This window comes from Camellia sinensis, chromosome 15 (assembly GCF_055761805.1).
Source record: "Camellia sinensis isolate YWXY chromosome 15, ASM5576180v1, whole genome shotgun sequence".
NCBI lineage: Eukaryota > Viridiplantae > Streptophyta > Magnoliopsida > Ericales > Theaceae > Camellia > Camellia sinensis.
This window is the reverse complement of record NC_138975.1, coordinates 16,372,942-16,385,096: the sequence shown is the minus strand read 5'-3', so window position 1 is coordinate 16,385,096 and position 12,155 is coordinate 16,372,942. Positions and strand designations below refer to the sequence as shown.

At 34.8% G+C, this 12,155-nt stretch overlaps 1 pseudogene; it reads right to left on the bottom strand.

The window, feature by feature from the left end:
- The window catches only part of LOC114267514 (ABC transporter C family member 8-like), a 158,809-nt pseudogene that overhangs the window by 41,506 nt on the left and 105,148 nt on the right, over nucleotides 1-12,155 (bottom strand).

Sequence of the window (12,155 nt, the reverse complement as noted above, 5' to 3'; positions counted from 1 at the left end):
TGAAATTATATAATTACATAAGCTGTTATGCCATCTAGTCATGAACACTTGGGTATCCGTCAAAGCCAAAGCATTAGAAAAGTAAAGTCCAAGAAGTCGTACAAAAAGTTCAAACATATGTGAAGAATCTAAGATTTCTAAGTAATAAACACGAAGTTTCAGTGGATCATGAGTGCCTGGAGCTACATAACCCTTGGGAATTAAAACCAAGAGAAAAGCAGCAGTGAATAAAGTTATATTTTGAAGGGTTTCCACTCTCAAAATTGACCACTCTAGGGTTGCATTGGAATAGAAGAAAAGTTTTGCATCAGTATCAGTGAGATTTAAATAGTTCTCAAAGAACTCGTCGTCTGCCATGTTAAATGCTCTTATAGTTACCACTCCAAGTGATGTCTCTGATGCATAATTCATGACAGATGCTTTTGTTGTTCCATCGATTTGCATTAGTTCCCTCTGTAGAGGCTTGTCCCTTCATTCAAAAGAGAAATATCATAATGAACCTTTTTTTTCTTTTTTTCTTTTTTTCTTTCATGGGTAAAGAATAATAAAAAGACTATTATCAATGTGAAAAACATATTTTGGAGCCACTGCGGCAAACACTGCTACAATGAGAACTTGCCACGTGACCGAGGCCATAATGCCAATAATTGTCAGCAACTCAATCACAGCAACATAAACAAAGGCAAGACAGAAAGGTATGTCAAAATCCAACACTCAAATCCGATGAAGCCTGCAAGTCAAATATGAAACAAATGTGCGAATTGAGTACATAAAACCTTTAAATGTATAAGATTGCTCTTAAAATACCCTTGTGTTTGTGTTATTCATGTTAAAATATTCTCCATATTAACAAGTTTTACTTAACTAATCTTATCAGATAGTATACCTTACTTTTTAAAAAAAATTACATTAACAAAAAAACACACCAATTATGTTTAACAGTAGAGATTGGACATTGATATCGATAACTATATATTTAAATCACAGTTATTTTAAAACAATAAACGATATTCAAACACATAACAACCGATATTCGATCATCTATTTTTTTTACAATAAATATTTGCATGAATATGTTAGTCACCGAGTACTAAAGGGTGAATGAGAGATTTGTCCCAAAATGAAACTATCAAATTGAAGCACTCTCTTAAATTAAGATAGCCAATTTGAGAGAATCCAAACTCCCATCAATAATATTGAAAATAAAGGTAAATTACAAGTGCCCCATTTAAAATTTGCTAAAAATACAAATTACCTCTGTAATTTAAAAAATTTCATTTAATTGAAATAAATTTTGGTGTTAAAATTATTAATTAACTTAATGATTTATTAATAAATGTAATAATTTGTTATGAAATTAAAAGTTTCAAAGGGTAAGATATAATTTTCAAAATAAAATTGAACAAGTCATATTTTAAACAAACTGGAGTGTATTTGTTTTACAAAAAATAAAAATTGCTTTTCACAGCTAACAAAAGAAGAATAAAAATAATTTGAACCTCCCGCAACCATACATAAAAAAATATATAAATATTTAACTTTTTTACAAAAAAAAGTAAAAAAAAAAATAAAAAGATAATATAACTAAATTTTTTTAAAAAAAAAAATTCAAAAATGTGCTATTTTAGTTCACGCCCAAACATGCTCATAGAAAAATAACATATGCATTCATGTAAGGCCTCTTTTGGAAAGACAAAAATAAATTAATTTATTAATTTATTTAGATCATATTACATTTATATTTTTTTATACATTTTTTCATAATAAAGTAACAAGTAAAAAAGAATTCAAATTCCCAGAATAGGCTCAAATACCAAACTCTACGTCCACACTCCAAAATAAAAAATAAAAGCAAAAAACAAAACAAAGGGTCTAATCCAATACACCCAAAACCGAAATCCAAATCCACAATTCATCATCACCACCACTACTACCACCATCAGCATCATCATCAAATAACATAATTAGACCAGTGAGACATAAACAAAGTATGACCCACAAATTCTTTTTAAAAAGTGTGTATTCTATTTAATCCTAAAACCTTTTAAATAGACTCAAAAGTCCTATAGCCAATTTTATATTTTCCTCTTTCTCTACACCTTACTTCTTATCTTTATCTCTCTTTCTCTGATATTAGCGACGACCACGACCACGTCTTTCTTATTTTCTTTCTCTTTTTAATCTACAATCACCGGCTATCGGTGACCACCATTGATTGGGGTTCACGGGCAACCACCGAGTACTAACTCCTTAGTTCATGCTTATCGACGACAAAAGAGATGAATTTCTTATCAGATTTGAGTAGATCTACATTAAATCCAACTAGATTTAAACTAAAAAATAGTTGTCGAAATACAAGCATCTCTATACATCTGTCTATTTCCTTCGATCTCTCAGTTTTAATACTTTTCCTGTACTACACACTTCTATTTTCTTGTTATAATGAAGAAAATTTTCAAGTTCTGAATAAGTTGTTTTCGAGTTTTAATTACAGGCAGTGAAAATTATAAAATTTTATAGTTTTAGTTTTTTTTTTTTCCCCCTATAATGAATCATTCTGTAGAACTGTAAAATTTTACAATTTAATAACATGTTTTTCAGTTTGATGAATATGGACAAATACTTAATAAAATCATACTTTAAAATTGTAACATTTTACAGTTTCAAAACTTGTTTTTCAGTTTGATCAATATTGAAAATTATTTGCTTAAATTGAAAATAACATATATTTTTTTTTCCCATTGTTACTATTTGTTGTTGTTGTTGTTGTTTTTTTTTTTTTTTTTTCAGTTTATCAATATTTAGCACATTTGAAATATTTTTTCATTTTAATTTCTTTTTTTTTTGGCAATATTCTAGACATTCCGGTGAATCTCCGGCGATATTCTTAAAGTCCGGCGAACATTCTAGACATTTCGACAACTTCCAGTGACATTCAGAACATTCTAGCAATTCTCCGACGAATTTCTGATGATATTCTGGCGACTTTTCAGTGATGTTGAAAATTTCGGTGAGTCTCCGATGACAGTCTGACGAAAGTCCGACAGTGATGAGATGTAGCAGCGTCATTAATTTTTTTTTAAATAAGATTTTTTAATAACAATTAAAAATATATAAAATTAATTGGTACAAATATCTTGTTTTAGAATTAGATGAATTTTAAATTTAGTGTATAGAACTTATCAATAAATTTCCCATTAGGGGAATGTGAATTTTTGAACTTTGTTGATAGGGAAATTTTGGTGAAACATGTTCTTCAGTCCATTCCTGTGTACTTAATGTCTGTTTTACGCATGTCTGACTCTTTCCAGCACCAGCTCACAACTATTATTCGTCATTTTCTTTGGGCTTCATCTAGGGGTAAAGGGATATCTTGGAAAAAAATGGACATATTTATGTCTTTCCAAAGACTCGGGTGGTTTGGGATTTAGAAACCTTTCATGTTTCAATCAAGCATTATTAGCAAAACAGGCCTGGCGAGTTCTGTCCTCTCCTAATTTATTAGTTTCATGAGTTTTGCTAGGAAAATATTGTCAACGATGTTCCTTTCTTGACACTAAGCAATCTTCATCATCATCATGGGGATGGCAGAGTATATTATGGGGACGCACGTTGTTATCTTCAAGCTGTAGTGGGTAGTGGGGAATGGACAACGTATTAATCCGTTTGAGGATCAGTAGATTCCGTTAGTCTCAAACCCTTGTAAGGGAAGATGATTGAATAATATTTGTTCTGAAATGAGGGTTGAACATTTTATTGACCCAGCACTTCACTCTTGGTGAGTGAATTTATTGAACATGTTTTTTTCCTGACCATATGCTACCTCATATTTTATCTATCCACATTCCATAGGATGGCATTGAGGATAAAATTGTTTGGGGTCCGACTAAATGTGGAGAATACTCTGTAAAATCGGGCTACAAGCAGGCTTTAATCCGACAATTCCCCCGAATATTGTCAGCCTGATCCGGACTGGTTAGTCTAGAAACGATTATGGCAATTAAAGATTCCTCCCAAGTGAATCCTATTTGTTTGGAAATGTCTTCACAACATTCTCCGGGTGAAATGAGAACTAATGAAACGGGGGCTGGATATTGATCTCTTTGAGCATGAAGAATCTATTGAACATTTATTTTTTGATTGCCCAGTATCTAAGGGTTTGGCGCGGGTCCACATTGGGATTAGATTTTGGAGTTGACATTCCACTATCCTTCTTTTCTTGGTTTCAAGGTTGGGTGCAGCAGATTCATGATCCTGAGATTTTAATCCAATCCATTGCCATATTATGGGCTATCTGGTTACAACGAAATTCTGTTGAATTTCGTAACACAGCTATGTCCATTGAACGAACACTAGCAACAGCTCATGATTTATTATCCATATTTCTTTCACCACAACATGATGTCCCCTATGATCTATCCCACTCTTGCAATAATACCCAAACGGTAAATTCAAATCAAGTTCTTTTGCAGAATGCTATATCACTCACTGCAGATTTTCAAAGGAGGCGCATCGTCGTTAACGGATCTTGGATTTCGGTAGACGAATGAACTGGTTTGGCCTGGGTCTGTCTCGATGAAGGTAACCAGTTGGTCCATGAGGAAGTTATCGTAGGGCCACCAATGCTTTCCCCACAGCAAACGGAAGCAGCAGCTGTGCTCCAGGCTCTGCGGTGGGCATACAAGCAGGGCATAAAGCATCTTCATGTGCAAACAGATTGCTTAGTATTAGTATTGTTACTACAAAATCATGACCAAAACAACGACTGGCATCTTCAATCTATTTTAAGTGATATTATGTACCATAGTAAACGTTTTGACCATGTTGTATTAGAGAAGGTAGGGAGAAAGGTTGTTCAATCTGCCCACTACCTTGCAACTGATGTAAGAGGATGTTTTGCAGATTAATGGAATTCATATGCAAAAACAATAATAATAAAAAAAAAAACAACTTACGGAACTTTTGAGGCCCAAAGCAACTGACTTTGTGGCGTTAGGGCCGGGCCTGCTTTAGTCCGCACTACCGTTTCTAATCCGAGCTTGTGGCCTACCATATAGATTCCACTTTCAAATTCCTATAAGTAGATGATTCATAATTTTTTTTTTTTTTATAAAAAAAATTGATTTAATTATCATAATAATATGATCAAATTATATTTATTTTTTAAAAAATTAACTATAATTATGATTTTGAAGTAAACATGAAAAAAGAAAAAAATTACAAGTGTGATCTTGAATAAATTGTCTTCATCTTCTCTTTTCTTTTCTTTTTTTGAAAATAGATCTCATCAAATTATATGGTAACAATTATTGAATAAATTTAAAAAGATTAGATTATTCATATTTTTTTTTTTTGGAACTGTAATTAGATTATATAGAGTTCGCAAAAAGCTTATGAGCCTAGATTGGACAGGAGAGAAACCTGTTGCTATTTATATGTTTCTACTTTAATCTGAACTCAATTTGACATGGAAATATATAGAACAGTCTTTCAATATTTCTTTTGAAAATTGTTAGATTTCTCTAAGTTCAAAATATGCACTTAAGAGAATTCGTGAAACCTATTATGGGTCTCATTTCAATTCAAACAATTCCTTTTGTAAAACATTCTATGTATATTATTCATGAAAAAAAAATTAAATTGATCCAATAATAATAATTTTTATTTTATCACGTTTATCTTAAAAAAATTAAATGATTTATTATTAAAAAAATATTTATCATCTATATTTTTGAAAATACGGTCACTAGTCAGTCCTATGAAAATCTCAAAATCTCATAAATTTAAATTTAAATTTGAAATAAAAGCGGATATTTTTTTAAATAATGTCAGGAAACATAACTAATGCTTTTGGAAACGATAAAAAACAAAGTTTGAAAAACCAAAAAGAAATGAGTATCATGTTGGTGTTTGTTTGTGCTGTGGTCTCGTGTCAAAATACCCGTGTTTGTGTTATTCATGTTAAAATATTCTCTATATTAACAAGTTTTACTTAATTAATCATATCAAAAAGAAATGATTTTTTTTATTAGCTTATTATGAAATAATATATAAAAAATAAAGACTAGTGTGATTCAAATAAATAAATAAATAAATAAATATTTATTTATTTATTATTTATTATTTTCTCAAAAGAGGCCGTACATGGAATGCATATGTTATTTTAGGAAGATGGTTAAAAATTAATTTTTTGACTTTTTATTTTTTTTTAAATGTAAAAAAATTATAAAAGATGATGTGATTCGAAAAGTTAAAAATTGAAATGTAACTTTTAATCACTTTCTCAAAATAGGAACTTGTTTAGGGTGAATGAAAATAACTTTTTTTTATTTTTATTTTTTAGATCGTATTATTTTTTTTTATATCTTTTCGTACCATTTTTTTACTATTTTTTTAATTTTTTTTATATCATTTCGTACTATTTTTCTTTACTTTGTTTTTTTTAATCATTTCGTACTATTTTTTAAATTTTTTTTTGGATGAACTTGTTTGTGCTGTGGTGTCGTGTCAAAATACCCCCGTGTTTCTATTATTCATGTTAAAATATTCTCTATATTAACAAGTTTTACAATTAATCATATCAAATAGTCTAACTTACTTTTAAAAAAAATTACTTTAACAAAAATACACACTAATCATGTTTAATAATAGAATTTAGACATTGATATTGGTAACTATATGTTTGAATCACAATTATTTTAGAATTACACCCATAACTATTAGTTTTTTGTAATACAAATATATTTAAATATATAACTATTGATATACAAGTATCTTAATTTTTTGCAATAGTAGACATTCATTTTTTATAATACAAATATTATTTAAACACGTAACTACCGATACTCTATAATCCTAATTCTTTACAATAAATATTTGCATGCATATGTTACTCAACGAGTACTAAAGGTGAATGAGAGATTTGTCTTAAAATAAGCCTATTAAATCCACGCGCATTCTTCAATTAAGATAATCAATTTGAGAGAATCCAAACTCTCAACAACAATATCAAAAGAGTCAATGAAACCAAAAAACAATAATATTAGAAAGAAAGGTAAATTACAAATGCACCATTTGAAATTCACAGCAAATACATTAGTCATGTAATTTGAAAATTTTTATTTAATTGAAACAAAATTTTGATAATAAAATTATTAATTAACTTGATAATTTATTAATAAAAGTGATAATTGGTTATAAAATTAAAAATTACAAAAGATAAGATGTAATTTTCAAAACAAAATTAGACAAGCAAATTGTGGTATATTTGTTATATAAAAAATTAAAATTACATTTCACAACCACGAAAAGGAAAATAAATATAATTCGAACTATCCAAAACCATATATAAAAATAAAAATAAAAAATAGTACAAACAAGTTCATCCAAAAAAAAAAAATAGTACGAAATGATAAAAAAACAAAGTAAAAAAAAATAGTATGAAATGATATTAAAAAACTTTAAAAAATAGAAAAAAAATAGTACGAAAAGATATAAAAAAAATAATGTGATCTAAAAAATAAAAAATAAAAATAAAAATAAAAGTTATTTTAATTCACCCTAAACAAGTTCCTATTTTGAGAAAGCGATCAAAAGTTACATTTCAGTTTTTAACTTATTTTGAATCACATCATCTTTTATAATTTTTTTACATTTAAAAAAAAATAAAAAAGTCACAAAATTAATTTTTAACCATCTTCCTAAAATAACATATGCATTCCATGTAAGGCCTCTTTTGAGAAAATAATAAATAATAAATAAATATTTATTTATTTGAATCACACTACTTCTTTATTTTTTATATATTATTTCATAATAAACTAATAAAAAAAATCCCACAATTGGCTCAAATTGTTGTTTATTTGTTATATAAAAAATAAAAATTACATTTCACAACCATGAAAAGAAAAATAAATATAATTCGAACCTTCCACAACCATACACAAAAAAAATAATAAAAAAATAATAATAAAAAAAATAGTACAAACAAGTTCATCCCAAACAAAAAAATAGTACGAAATGATTAAAAAAAACAAAGTAAAAAAAAAGTACGAAAAATACTAAAAAAATAGTATGAAATGATATAAGAAATTAAAAAAATAGTAAAAAAAATAGTACGAAAAGCTATAAAAAAGTAATGTGATCTAAAAGATAAAAAGGCAAAAATGTTATTTTAATTCATCTTAAATGTGCGGGGAATCTCACATCGGTCTGTGAGGGACTACTTTCCCACCTTATAAGCAGGCTGGCTCCTCTTACCTTGCATAGGCCTTTTTCTCCCAGTGGGGGAGGAACAAAACCATACGGTCGGAATGTCAAAGCGGACAATATGTGCAAAGCACGGGGACCGGTGGCTTTATTTGGCGCCGTCTGTGAGAACTCCCTCCGGGGTGACCGGAGCCAGCGCAGCTGAGGGCTAATGTACGAGAAATCCCACATCGGTCTGTGAGGGACTACTTTCTCACCTTATAAGCAGGCTGGCTCCTCTTATCTTGCATAGGCCTTTTCCGCCAGTAGGGGAGGAACAAAACCGTTCAAAGTAGGTGATTGGGTCATGAGGAAAGTCATGGGCAATACCCTAGTGCCAGGTGAAGGCAAACTATGGGCAAATTGGGAAGGACCCTACAAGATAACCGGTCTGGCGGGTAAGGGGGCATACCACTTGGAGGACTTGGATGGTAGAGAAATACCCCGGCCATGGAATGCGGCCAACCTCAAACTGTATTATTTCTAGCTTTTGTTTTCTTTTCGTGCAAAGGAATTTTTTCCCTTACACTTCAGAATGTAATATTCTTTTTGTCAATATACAGAAGTGTCTCATCTTTGCCTTAACATTCTGATTGTTTTTTAATTGAGATTGCTCCGGTTGAACGAGTTGATGATTTGCTCAACTCTGAGATTGCAACCGAGATGATTTATTTCGGTTGAACGAGTTGATGATTTGCTCAACTTTGAGATTGCAACCGAGATGACTTACTCCGGTTGAACGAGTTGATGATTTGCTTAACTCTGAGATTGCAACCGAGATGATTTACTCCGATTGAACGAGTTAATGATTTGCTCAACTCTGAGATTGCAAGCGAGATGATTTATTCCGGTTGAACGAGTTGATGATTTGCTCAACTCTGAGATTACAACCGAGATGATTTATTCCGGTTGAACGAGTTAATGATTTGCTCAACTTTGAGATTGCAACTGAGATGATTTATTCCGGTTGGACGAGTTGATGATTTGCTCAATTCTGAAATTGCAACTGAGATGACTTACTCCGGTTGAACGAGTTGATGATTTGCTCAACTTTGAAGATTCTCAGCCGAGATGATTTACTTCGGTTGAACGAGTTAATGATTTACTCAACTTTGAAGATTCTCAACCGAGATGTATTGTTCCGGTTGAAACAGTTGATGATTTATTCAATTATATGCTTGCAACCGAGATGTCTTTTCCGGTTAATTAAGTTATGCAAGATGGTTAGTGTTGCCAAAGTATTTTTGTTCGGCTGAAGGTATGAGGCTTGAAGATCGCACAAACACTTGATGAAATTAGAGCTTTTTCATTGATGTGAAAGTAAATACAAAAGGTGGGGAAGGACCCTAGGTTACATGTTTAGAGAAAAAGCAAGGAAAAAGAAAACTAGGCTAAGGGGGAAAGGTTGGTGAATTCATCCTCGGTTGCCTCCAAGTTGACCATTGGAGATTGGTCTTGGACACCGGTTTCTGTTTGGCCGGGCTGCTCTCACTCTTGACGATCATCTCCCTCAGCATCTGTCTCGGCTTCTCCTTCAAGTCCTTCCTCGGCCTCAGGCTACAACGCGCTGAAGACGTCGTTGGCATATGGCACGAGATAGGTCGGTAGGAAAACAGCTGGCGGAGAGGCAAACACGTCGGTATCAGGACCTTGACCAAGCTGTTCGCAGGCAGACTTCCAACCCACCTTGAAGTAGATGTCTTGGGTGGCGAAGACTTGCTTCTTATAGCTGTCCCCGGCCTCCTTAAAGCCGGCGTTGTTGGCGTCTTCGCACTCCTTCTCCCTTGCCTTTTTGAGTGCGTCTAGCTCGGCCTGGAGCCCATCCCTCTTTTTTTCGGCGTCGCCAAGCTGGCTGAGCAACTTGGTGTTGTCAGCGTTGGCAATCTGTAGTGAAGACTTTACTCGATCGAGCTCGGTTTGAAGACTTTGGACTTGGCTGGCAGTGTTATTTGCCTTCTGCCGCAGTTGATGAATTCTCTCCATAACCAAGTGTTGCTTCTGGATGGCCTGCAAGAAAAAGATTGATCAGAAAGGAAACCGTACAAACACTTGTGAAAATTTGAGTAGAAGTTTAAGTCTTACCCTGGTCATGGACTTCACGGCCGACTTCACCAACCGGGTGTTTGGAACATGGTCGCTGCCGACCACATCGCTCGGTAGGAGAAGGGCCTTGGAGAGGTCGAAGGCGAGAAAATGTTCTTTGTCGCCTTTCATGGAAGTTGTTGCCGGGATCTCCTTACCCCGGTGTTTGAGCTGCGGTCGCCATACCGGCGTTGGGTCTACAGTGACGGCGGGTTGCTCGGTAGTCAGCTCTTCAACCAGCTCGGCAGAGGGATCTGCGCGAGGCCTTTTCCCTACCCGGCGGGCTTCTTGGCGGGCTTGACCGGCAGTTGGAGACGCCAACGCCACCACGACGCCGCTTGATTGACCGGCAGCTGGAGAGCGGGTGATGTCGCTCGGTATCTCGGCAAAAGTTGCGATGAGGAGATTTTTGATACAGCTTCGTTTTGCCATCTCTTCTTTCTCGGTTCACCAGATTAGGGGCACGTCCGGTAGTGTTGGGTCTGGAGGAGGTGATAGAGCACGGAGAAAGTCTGTGACCTTACTCCGGCGTGGAGCAGAGTACCGGTATGTTGGGGTGTAGCCGAGCAGCTCGTTGCAATCCCGGTTGCGATAACGGAGCACGGTCCTGATGGCTTCTTCGTTGGGATAGTGGTAGTTAGCCTGTAAGGCTTGGATTGCTGCAAAGGAAGAAAGAAAAATGTTTTAAGTACAAATTATTGAGGAAAGGAAATTAATCTAGCCAGTTAGCACGACCCACTTGTCTCGCCGAAATTCTTGCTAATGAACCAGCCCGGTACGTCGGCCGTTTCATAATTTCCGGACACTCAGAAGAAGTCATCGTCGTGTAAGTCTTTGTCCGGGGTACCGGTCACTATTTTTTCTTTGCCTGGCCTAATCTTTAAGTAATAGGCGAGGTCGTCGCCGGTGTGGCCAAGGGTGTACTGTCGCAGTATCTCGGCTAAACCTAAGTTGGTCCCTAGCCGGTTATTCAGCTCATGGATGCCGTTGATTATTCGGTAGGTGTTGGTCGATACTTGTGTGGGCGCTAGCCCGGTGCGGCGCTGGAATTCGGTCAGCAAAGGGTTGACCGGGAAGCGGAGGCCCCCTTCAATTATGGAAAGCACAGTGAAGGGGCACTGGTCTAATTTGCCCCAAGGGGTTGTCTCAATCTCGTCGAGCTCTAGGTGTACGTCGGCCGGGATGCCATATTCTTCCCGGAATACGGCCAGGGCAGCTGGAGTATCGACAAGGAAGCAGAAGCGTCCCATGTGTAGCCGGCTGGTTTAGCTCGGTTGAGGTGGTTTGGCAAAAACTGGTGTCTTGATGGCTGCTCGGTCTTTGAGAGCCTCAATATTTGGTCAGTGGTCCCCTTGGACTCTGCAGGAAAAGAATGACAATGGTAAGTGTGAGCGCGGTCGCGCAAAACGAGCTTGACTTTAGCTCGGTTATGAAGAGTGCCAACCACCTCGGTCTTGAGGTGAACTAAGGAGCTCGGCAACTCAAGCGGACCAGATGTTAGCCCGGTCGAGCGGCCAGGCTCCCTACCTACCCGGTTTCTGCTAAAGGTTTTGGTAAACTAGTAAATTGCTCGATCTTATTGTATTTTGGGATCAAAAAGCGACCTGAAGCCCCGTCCGCCCCAGTTCTTCGTGTATTCATATGTTCATTACTGAGATTGAAGAACAACGAAGAGAATAGGGGCAAATATGGGTTTTGGGAGGGTTATGTCCTAAAACCTATGGATTTGGTGCCCTAAAAGGAGAAATATCAAATGAAATGACAATAAGAAGAGTTGAAGGACTTACCAGTTGAGGGCAGTGGCTCCTTCTTCGAACACAAACTCT